Below are 8398 nucleotides of genomic sequence, written 5' to 3' on the forward strand. Positions count from 1 at the left end.
CTCAGAATCTCTTTCTTCAGGTTGACTAAGGCAAGTGAGTAAATGCAATTGTGTGTTTTCTAGTTGCTTACATACATTAAACCAAATGTTACCAATGGTGATTTCCCTCAGAGTCTTGGATATGTCTGGTATAAAAAAACAGCTCATTCTGTTATCAATGCAGTAGAAAAGACAAAAAGGCTCCCAGAGCATCTGATTAAACCCTGTCCTCACTGGATCGTTATACAGGCCAACCAATGAGAGACAGAGATCAGGAATGGGAGGGTCAAGCTCCAGGTAGGTCAGAAATTACACACATTGTTTCTTCCCAGCTCTCCTGCGTGAACAAAACCTGCCAGAGCAGAGCTGTACAGTGTTCAGATTTCTCTTTAGTAAAAGGCAGATCAAATCCCTTTTGTTTGTTTTTGAGATGTGGGTATTGACATCAAAAACAGCAGTTATTACAAGTTCTTAACAGCCTTGAGCATGTAGCTGGGACCTGCCTTCTTGAAGAGCTGCATTCAGGATCAATCTGATCCCAGCTCATGATTTCATAGACTTGGCGACATTAATGGAGCAAAGGTACCTTTCCTCGTAAGCATGGTGCATGACGGAGGTGAAGATACATGAGGAAATGTTATCTCATACTAAAGCCCTGGTCTATTCTCTTTGGTGGTCATTTTATTGTAGAATAGCATAAACAAGCCGCATCATTAGATCTTGTGAGTGTCATTCACGTCATCTTCTGTGTGGTATTGGTGAAAATTTTGACTGTTTTGGTTAGGACATGATGCACCAGTCCAACTTCTTGCTGCTGGAGCTTGATTCATGACAGGAAAGTGAGGAGTAATCCTGCATGAATATGACTTCTGCTTCACAGGATGTCAACAGGGGTGTCAACAGGTTTCAATAAGATTTCCCCTCCCCATTCTTCTTAACTCCCATGAATACAGGCCTAGAGTTATCAACCACTTCTTATACATTAACTCTTTCAGCTTCCAGTACATTTCTGTGAATATACTCTGGTCCCTCTACAATACCAGCATATCCTTTTGTAGATATGGGGTCCAAAAATGCTCACATACTCCAAGTGCAATCTGTCCAGTCCCTGATAAAGCCTCAGCATCACATCCTTCCTCTAATATTCTCGTCCTCTCAAACATTGCATTTGCCTTCCTTCCTTACCACATTAGAAAATAGTCTATATTTTTATTCCTTCTACCAAAATGCCTGACCATACACTTCACTACACTGTATTCCTTCTGTCACTTCTTTTCCTATTTCCTGATCTGTCCAAGTCCTTCTGCAGAATTCCTGCTTCCTCAACACTGACATCAATGGAACACCACTAGTCACTGGCAGCCAACCAGCAAAGGAGAAGAAAGAGCTGATGAGGGATAAAGGACTGATAAAGAGTCTTGGCCTGAAAGATCAACTATTTATTGCTATCAGTATGTCTTCAAATTAGCTGTCGGTGAATAGTAGTGTTCTGCTGGGGTCTGATCACAGATCCTTGATTTACGTTGTATATCAATGACTGGGATGATGGAATTGATGCTTTGTGGCAGGTGATACAAAGATAGGTGGAGGGACAGGTAGTCATGCGGAAGCGGGGAGGCTACGGAAAGATTTTGACAGATTAGGAGAATGGGCAAAGAAGTGGCAAAAGGAGTACAGAGTTGGGTAATATATGGTCAGGTACTTTGGTAGAAGGAATAAATATGTAGACTACTTTTTTAAATGGGGAGGAAATTTTAAAAATTGAAGTGCAAAAGGAGTTGGGGTTCCTTGTGCAGAATTCTGCAAGGGTTCATTTGAAGGCTGAGTCGGGATGAGGAAGGAAAATTCGATACTAATATTCATTTTGAGTGGATGGGAATATAAAAGCAACAATTTAATACTGAGGCTTTAAAAGGCATTGGAGAAGCCTCTCAGTATTGTGAGCTGTTTTGGGCCCCTTATTTAAGAAAAGATGTGCTGACATTGGAGAGGGTTCAGAGGAGTTTCACAAGAAGGGATTATCGTATGAGGAGCAATTAGCGGCTGTGGGCCTTCACTTGCTGGAATTTAGTAGAATGGGGGGGTGGGGAATCTCACTGAAGCCTATTGAATTTTGAAAGGCCTAAGTACCTTGGATGTACAGAGGATGTTTCCAATGATAAGAGAGTCTAGGGTCACAGGGCACACCCTCCAAATAGAGGGACTTTCTTACAGAGCATAGACGAAGATGATTTTTTTAAGGACATGGTAGCGAATCTCTGGAATTCATTGCCACTGGCTGCTATGGAGGGCAGGTTATTCAGTACATTTTAGGTGGAGGTTGATAGGTACTTGATTAGTCAGGGTATGAAGGTTTTGGGAAGAAGACAGGAAAATGGTATTGAGGGGGAAATGGATCAGCCGTGATGAAATAGTAGAGCAGACTCGATGGCCCAAATGGCCTAATTCTGTTCCTATGTCTAATGAAGTAATTATTTTCAAAACATTCAACCATTACTCTTCTATTATCCTTGTTAGTATTACCTATCAGTGAACTTTGGCCCACTCTCCTTTCCTGCTTGTAATTCCCTTTATTGCTCTGTAATTCTGACACATCCATTTTTATCTTCTTCCTCTCAAACTGCAGGGTGTGTTCTATACTAGTGTGATGACTGTCTCCTAAGGGTTCCTTTACCTTAGGCCCCTTAATCAAATCTGATTAGACAACAATCCAGAATTTTCCCTCATGATCTCAACCAGAAGCTGTTTGAAGAAGCCTTCTTATAGGCATTCTATAAACTCTTCCCCCTGGAATCGAGTACCAAACTGATTTTCCAATAAATCTGCATATCGTAATCATCCATGGCCAACATAACATTACCTTTACATGCCTTTTCTATCTTCCTTTGAAATTTGTAACCCATATCCTTACTACAATTTGGAGGCCTGTATAAAGCTCCCATCAGGGTCTTTTTTAAACCCTCATGGACTGCATCTTCCAGTCATAAGCCTTTTCTTTTTAGTGACTATTTTTTTTTAAACAATCAAAGCCATCCCAACATCTCTGCCCAGCTGCCTGTCCTTTTAATACAATGTACATCCTTGGACGTTATCTCCCAGCTGTGATCGTCCTTCAACCATGACCCAGTGATGCCCACATCATCATATCTGGCAATCTATAACTGTGCTATGAGATCACCTACGTTATTATATATACATTATGCATTGAGATATAACCGATTCAGTTCAGTTTTCAGCACTCTTTTCAATTTTGTCTCCATGTGTCTGAAGATAAATTCTTATCCCTTACTAAACTTTGTCTTATACATTAATTTGGAGATTTCTGTAACCTCCCCTGGATTCTCATTCCCTTTAATGTTATCCTGACTTTTCCAACCTGTTCAATCACCCCCTAGAATTTCGTTTAAAGCCCTACCCACAGCCCTAGTTATGTGATTTGCCAGGATTCTGGTCCCAGCATAGTTCAGGTGGAGCCTGTCTCATTGGAACAGTTCCATTTCTCCAACACTGGTGCTAATATTCCACAAATTGAAACCCACTTCTCCCACACCGAACTTTGACAATGCATTTAGCTTTCTGATCTCATTAACCCTGTGCAAACTGCACGTTACTCAGGAAGAAATCCAGAGATTGTTATATTTATTTCTGCATTTTAATTTAGTCCCTAGCTTCTTAACTTTTCTTAGCGGGAACTCTTCCCTTGTTCTTCCAAGATCACTGGTACTGACATGAATCACAAAAGTTGAACCTTTCCCTGTGCCATGAATAATTTCCCTGCAATTATGATGGGGTGTCCCAGACAGATAACACAGCCTTGGACTCTCAATCCTTGTGACAGAGAATTGTGGCTATTCCATTGTCTATACAATCATCAAATACAACTACATTTCTCTTCTCTCCCCCTTCTTGAACAACTCCATTAACCACAGTGCCACGGTTCAGTTGCTCATCTTCCCTTCAGCCTTCATTCTCATCCTCACAAAGAGCATCAATCTCAAACAAGAGAAAATCTGAGGATGATGGGATTCAAAGTTATACACACAAATTGCTGGAGGAGCTCAACAGGACAGGCAACATCTAGGGAAAAGAGTAAACAGTCGACGTTTTGGGCTGAGACATGAAGGGTCTCAGCCCAAAATGTCAATTGTTTACTCTTGTCTTGAGATGCTGCCTGGCCTGCTGAGTTCCTCCAGAATTTTGTGTGTATTGCTTCAATTTCAGACCTGTTGGGCAAGTTCAGGGTCTGAGACTCCTCCAACACTCCCTCTTGGACCCCCTCCCCCCAAGTGCCTCACTGACAGGTAGCCTGATAAAGGTGTATAAGATGATGAAAGGCATTGATCGTGTGGATAGTCAGAGGCTTTTTCCTAGGGCTGAAATGGCTGCCACAAGAGGGCACAGGTTTAAGGTGCTTGGGAGTCGATACAGAGGAGATATCAGGGGTAAGTTTTTTTTTTACTCGGAGTGTGGTGAGTGTGTGGAATGGGCTGCTGGCAGCAGTGGTGGAGGTGGATACGATAGATTCTTTTAAGAGACTTTTGGATAGGTACATGGAGCTTAGAAAAAATAGAGGGCTATGGGTAAACCTAGTAATTTCTAAGGTAGGGACATGTTTGGCATGTTTGTGGGCTGAAGGGCCTGTATTGCGCTGTAGGTTTTCTATGTTTTAACACCTTCTTGGCCCTGATTACAGACTGAGCACAAAGTCCAGATAACTCTTGCCCTGCCTGATGCATCAAAGTTCAGATTCCAGCTCCTAAAATTTGAGCCCGAGTTCCTCGAGTAACTAATATTGCTGCAGATGTGGTCACCAGGAACCACAATGGGGCCCACATCATGCAGATAAAACACATCACCTGATCCTGCATCTCTATTTTATTTAGTTTTTTGTTATTTGTTTTTATATATATGTAATGCACACATACATACATGCTTGAGACCTTTGCACAGTACTGTACTTGTCAATATGGAGTGGGGAGCAGAACCAATGTTCTTGTTGCATTTGGTGTGAGGTAGGGGGTTTGGAGGGTGCGTTGATGATCATGTTGCCTTTCTTTTGGTGTAGAGGGAGAGGTGGTTTTGCTGCTGATTCTCTTTGAACTGATGGTTCTTGGGTCATCACGATGAGTATGCATTCTTCTTGGTCCCTACTGAAAGAGTCTGGTTCTCTTTGCCACACTCAATTATGTTTTAGCCTGGGAGATGCTGCTCTGTGGACAAACAGGTCGAGATCTACGTGCTCCATTAGTTAAATCTGTGGTGATTAAGCAAAGTCAAAGCATATTAACCGATACTTATCCTTATGCAAATTACAATAACAAACTCCGTATAGATAGTTATTCAGTAGCAAATTGTAAGAGCAAAACGTGTTTCAATAATTACCAGGAAGGATTGACATGAAGACATTCTTTGAATGATGTGAAATACAATACAAATAGAAGTTGTTTCAGATGAGAACTTAATGGAACATACTTTCTTTCAGTGAACAGGTGGCAGAGACTGAGACCCCCTCATTCTTCACACCAAAAGAACTGAGCAAACTGAAGTCTGATTTTGAAACAGGAGGGGTGGAAAATGTTAAATCACTGATTGAGGAGAAAGTAACTGCTATGGACAAAACAGAGCTTAACATCGCAATGATGGGAGAATCAGGTACAGGAAAATCCACCTTCATCAATACCATGAGAGGTCATTGAAGCTTTGATCCCGGAGCAGCTAAATTTGGGACGACAGAAACAACGATGGAGCCAACCGGGTACTCACATCCCACTCTGCCCAATGTTCGCTATTGGGACCTGCCAGGGATCAGAACCACAGCACTTCCAGCAGCTAAATATCTCACAAAAATGAATTTCAAAATATATTATTTCTTTGTCATAATCTCTGCTTTTTGATTCAAAGAAAATGATGTTAAACTTGCCAAAGAGATTAATCGGCTGGGGAAAAAGGTCTATTTTGTCCGCTCTAGGATTGATGATGATTTTGATTCCATGAGGAAAGAGAAGGAGGTTATTAATGAAGAAGAAGAGCTGGAAAAGATTTGGAGTGACTGTGTCAGGAGGTTGGCAGAGGCCGGGTTTCCGGATCCACCTGTGTTCCTGATATCCAGTTTAGAGCCACTTCATTTTGATTTAATTCAGTTAAATGAAGGACTCAAAGGTGATCTAAATAATGTAAAGTAAAGGGTCTTTGCCCTGGCCCTTCCAAATCTAAGTGTGGAGATAGTTCAGAGGAAATATGAGATTCTGAAAAAAACTTATCTGGATGTTTGCAACAATCTCTGAGGGATTGGGAGCTGTCACAGTTCCCGGCTTCTCTCTCGCTTGTGATATTGGTATATTGATTGGAGCCATTGTTCACTTCCGGAAATGTCTGGGTCTGGATGATGCTTCTCTCCAAAGACTGGCCAGCAGAGCAGGAAAACCTGTGGAAGAGCTGAAGGCGACAGTAAAAGCTCCATTGCTGGGAGATATAACCCCAGATGTAATTGTGAGGTTAGGTTGGGGGGTTGCTGTTGTTCCCGTTTCAGCCCTGGAATTTGCTCTCGACTTTGTCCCAGTCATTGGCTCCATTTTTGGAGCAGGCCCATCATTTCTCATGACTTACAAGATACTGAAAGCTGCACTGAAGGATCTTACAGAGAATGCAGAGAGAGTGGTGAAAGTTGCCTTTGAAACTGATTAACTGAACTGTAAAAGTATCGACCCAGTGAGTTTATATCACACCATGCTTAATAATTTGATGACATCCCATCAAGCACCAAATCGTGCTGTAAATCAACTCAACAATGTTCACTTCTCCTGTATGTGTTCCTGGAAATATCTTATTCATTACTGAAGGGGGTTGGGAGGGAGTTTCCAATCAGTACCATTTGGAAAACCAGTGCAAGATTAATAGAGTGTGACTCTATGAAATAACGTTAAAATTAAGCTATATCTGCCTTCAGAGTTGTACATAAAGGATGTACCTGATAAACATTGGCTTCCAGAAAGCACAGCTGGTTGGGCTGCTAGGCAATAATCAGAAGCCCCTTGCATTACTCAGCCAATTATTTGTTTAAAATATAACTGCACAGGCAAAATGATAGCTGATACTTGGGTGCGGTGCATAAATGTCTGTATCAATTGAGATGTTATAAATCCTAGGTTGAAATATCAAGTGCCACCCTAACCACCTTACCAACCTCTGATGTCAACTATTGGGAAGATTTTCCCAGCCTGTGTTCAGAGCTTATCAACTGGTTCAGCTTCACTTACCATCAAGAAAACCTACAAATAATTAAAACAAACATCGTTAGAGAATTTGGTCTAAAGCTCACGGCAAGATCTGAGATCAATGAAGCCTTCTACATTTAGCTCTCATTTAAAATTGTCAAATAGTTGTTGATAAACTCTCCCTTCTGCAGGTTCTGTGAGTTTCAGATGAACACTTACCCATACAGCACAGCAAGTCGGAATTATTCTCAGTAGTTTATTAAAACTTGTTAGTAAATCACCATGTAAAAAGTAAGGAATAATGCAAAATATTGTAAGATAACAGAATAAATTACATGTTATTGAAATAAACATAAAACTTTACATCTCAATTGTAACTATAAATTCAGCTCACTTAGTATTCTCTTCAACCCATCCTTTATGATCACTTGAAGGAAACTGCTCTGGATTATATCAGTGCGTGTCATATCCAATATCTGAAACAATTTCAAAAATGAAACTCACTCCTGTGAATTTATTGAAAATACACCATTTGTGATTGTGCAAATTGCATTCAGTCTTTTCCACTGCAAGTCCAGTATTAGTGAATTTAATTGTATCCCATCATCAATATCAATCTGAATTTTTTTTATCAGTTGGGAAACAGAAAACTGAAAAGATCTTGCCCTATTAAATGCTTACTTATCATGACTGTTCTGTGGCATTCCTCCCATAGAAACTCTGTGGTGAACAGATTGATAAATTGTCTTGCTCCTATCTGAACTATTGCTTTCATGGATTCCCTCGCCTGCCTGGTGAAAAATAGGAGAAAATGCCATAGTTGCTTGAAAACTAAAATAAAAACCAAGTGATGGAAATACTCAGCAAATCAGGCAGCAGCTAAGCAGAGAGAAGGAAATTTCAGGATCCAGGTCAATTCTCTTCATTTGAAACGGCATCAAAAGTTTCTTCAAACATTCCACTGATTTCTCCTTGTACAGCAGGTGGACACAGAATCAACGTTAGTGCAGAGTATGAATTGATGTCGTCTTTATTTGAATATAATCACCAAAACATCACAAAATATTGTTGAAAAAACATAAGAATACAAAAATTAATGAAGTAAACTCAATTACTTTAAATCTTGGCAATTAATTCAATGCCGCTGCATTAATGATTCTTTAGATTCTGTGGGGGAAATGGGTCAATATAATTGAAGTAAATAG

General features: G+C 40.5%; 1 pseudogene; it reads left to right on the forward strand.

Annotated features, from left to right (window-relative positions):
- Window positions 1-256: 256 nt before the first annotated feature.
- LOC140734085 (interferon-inducible GTPase 5-like) lies at window positions 257-6663 on the forward strand (annotated as a pseudogene).
- Window positions 6664-8398: the final 1735 nt, after the last annotated feature.

Source organism: Hemitrygon akajei, chromosome 10 (genome assembly GCF_048418815.1).
Source record: "Hemitrygon akajei chromosome 10, sHemAka1.3, whole genome shotgun sequence".
NCBI lineage: Eukaryota > Metazoa > Chordata > Chondrichthyes > Myliobatiformes > Dasyatidae > Hemitrygon > Hemitrygon akajei.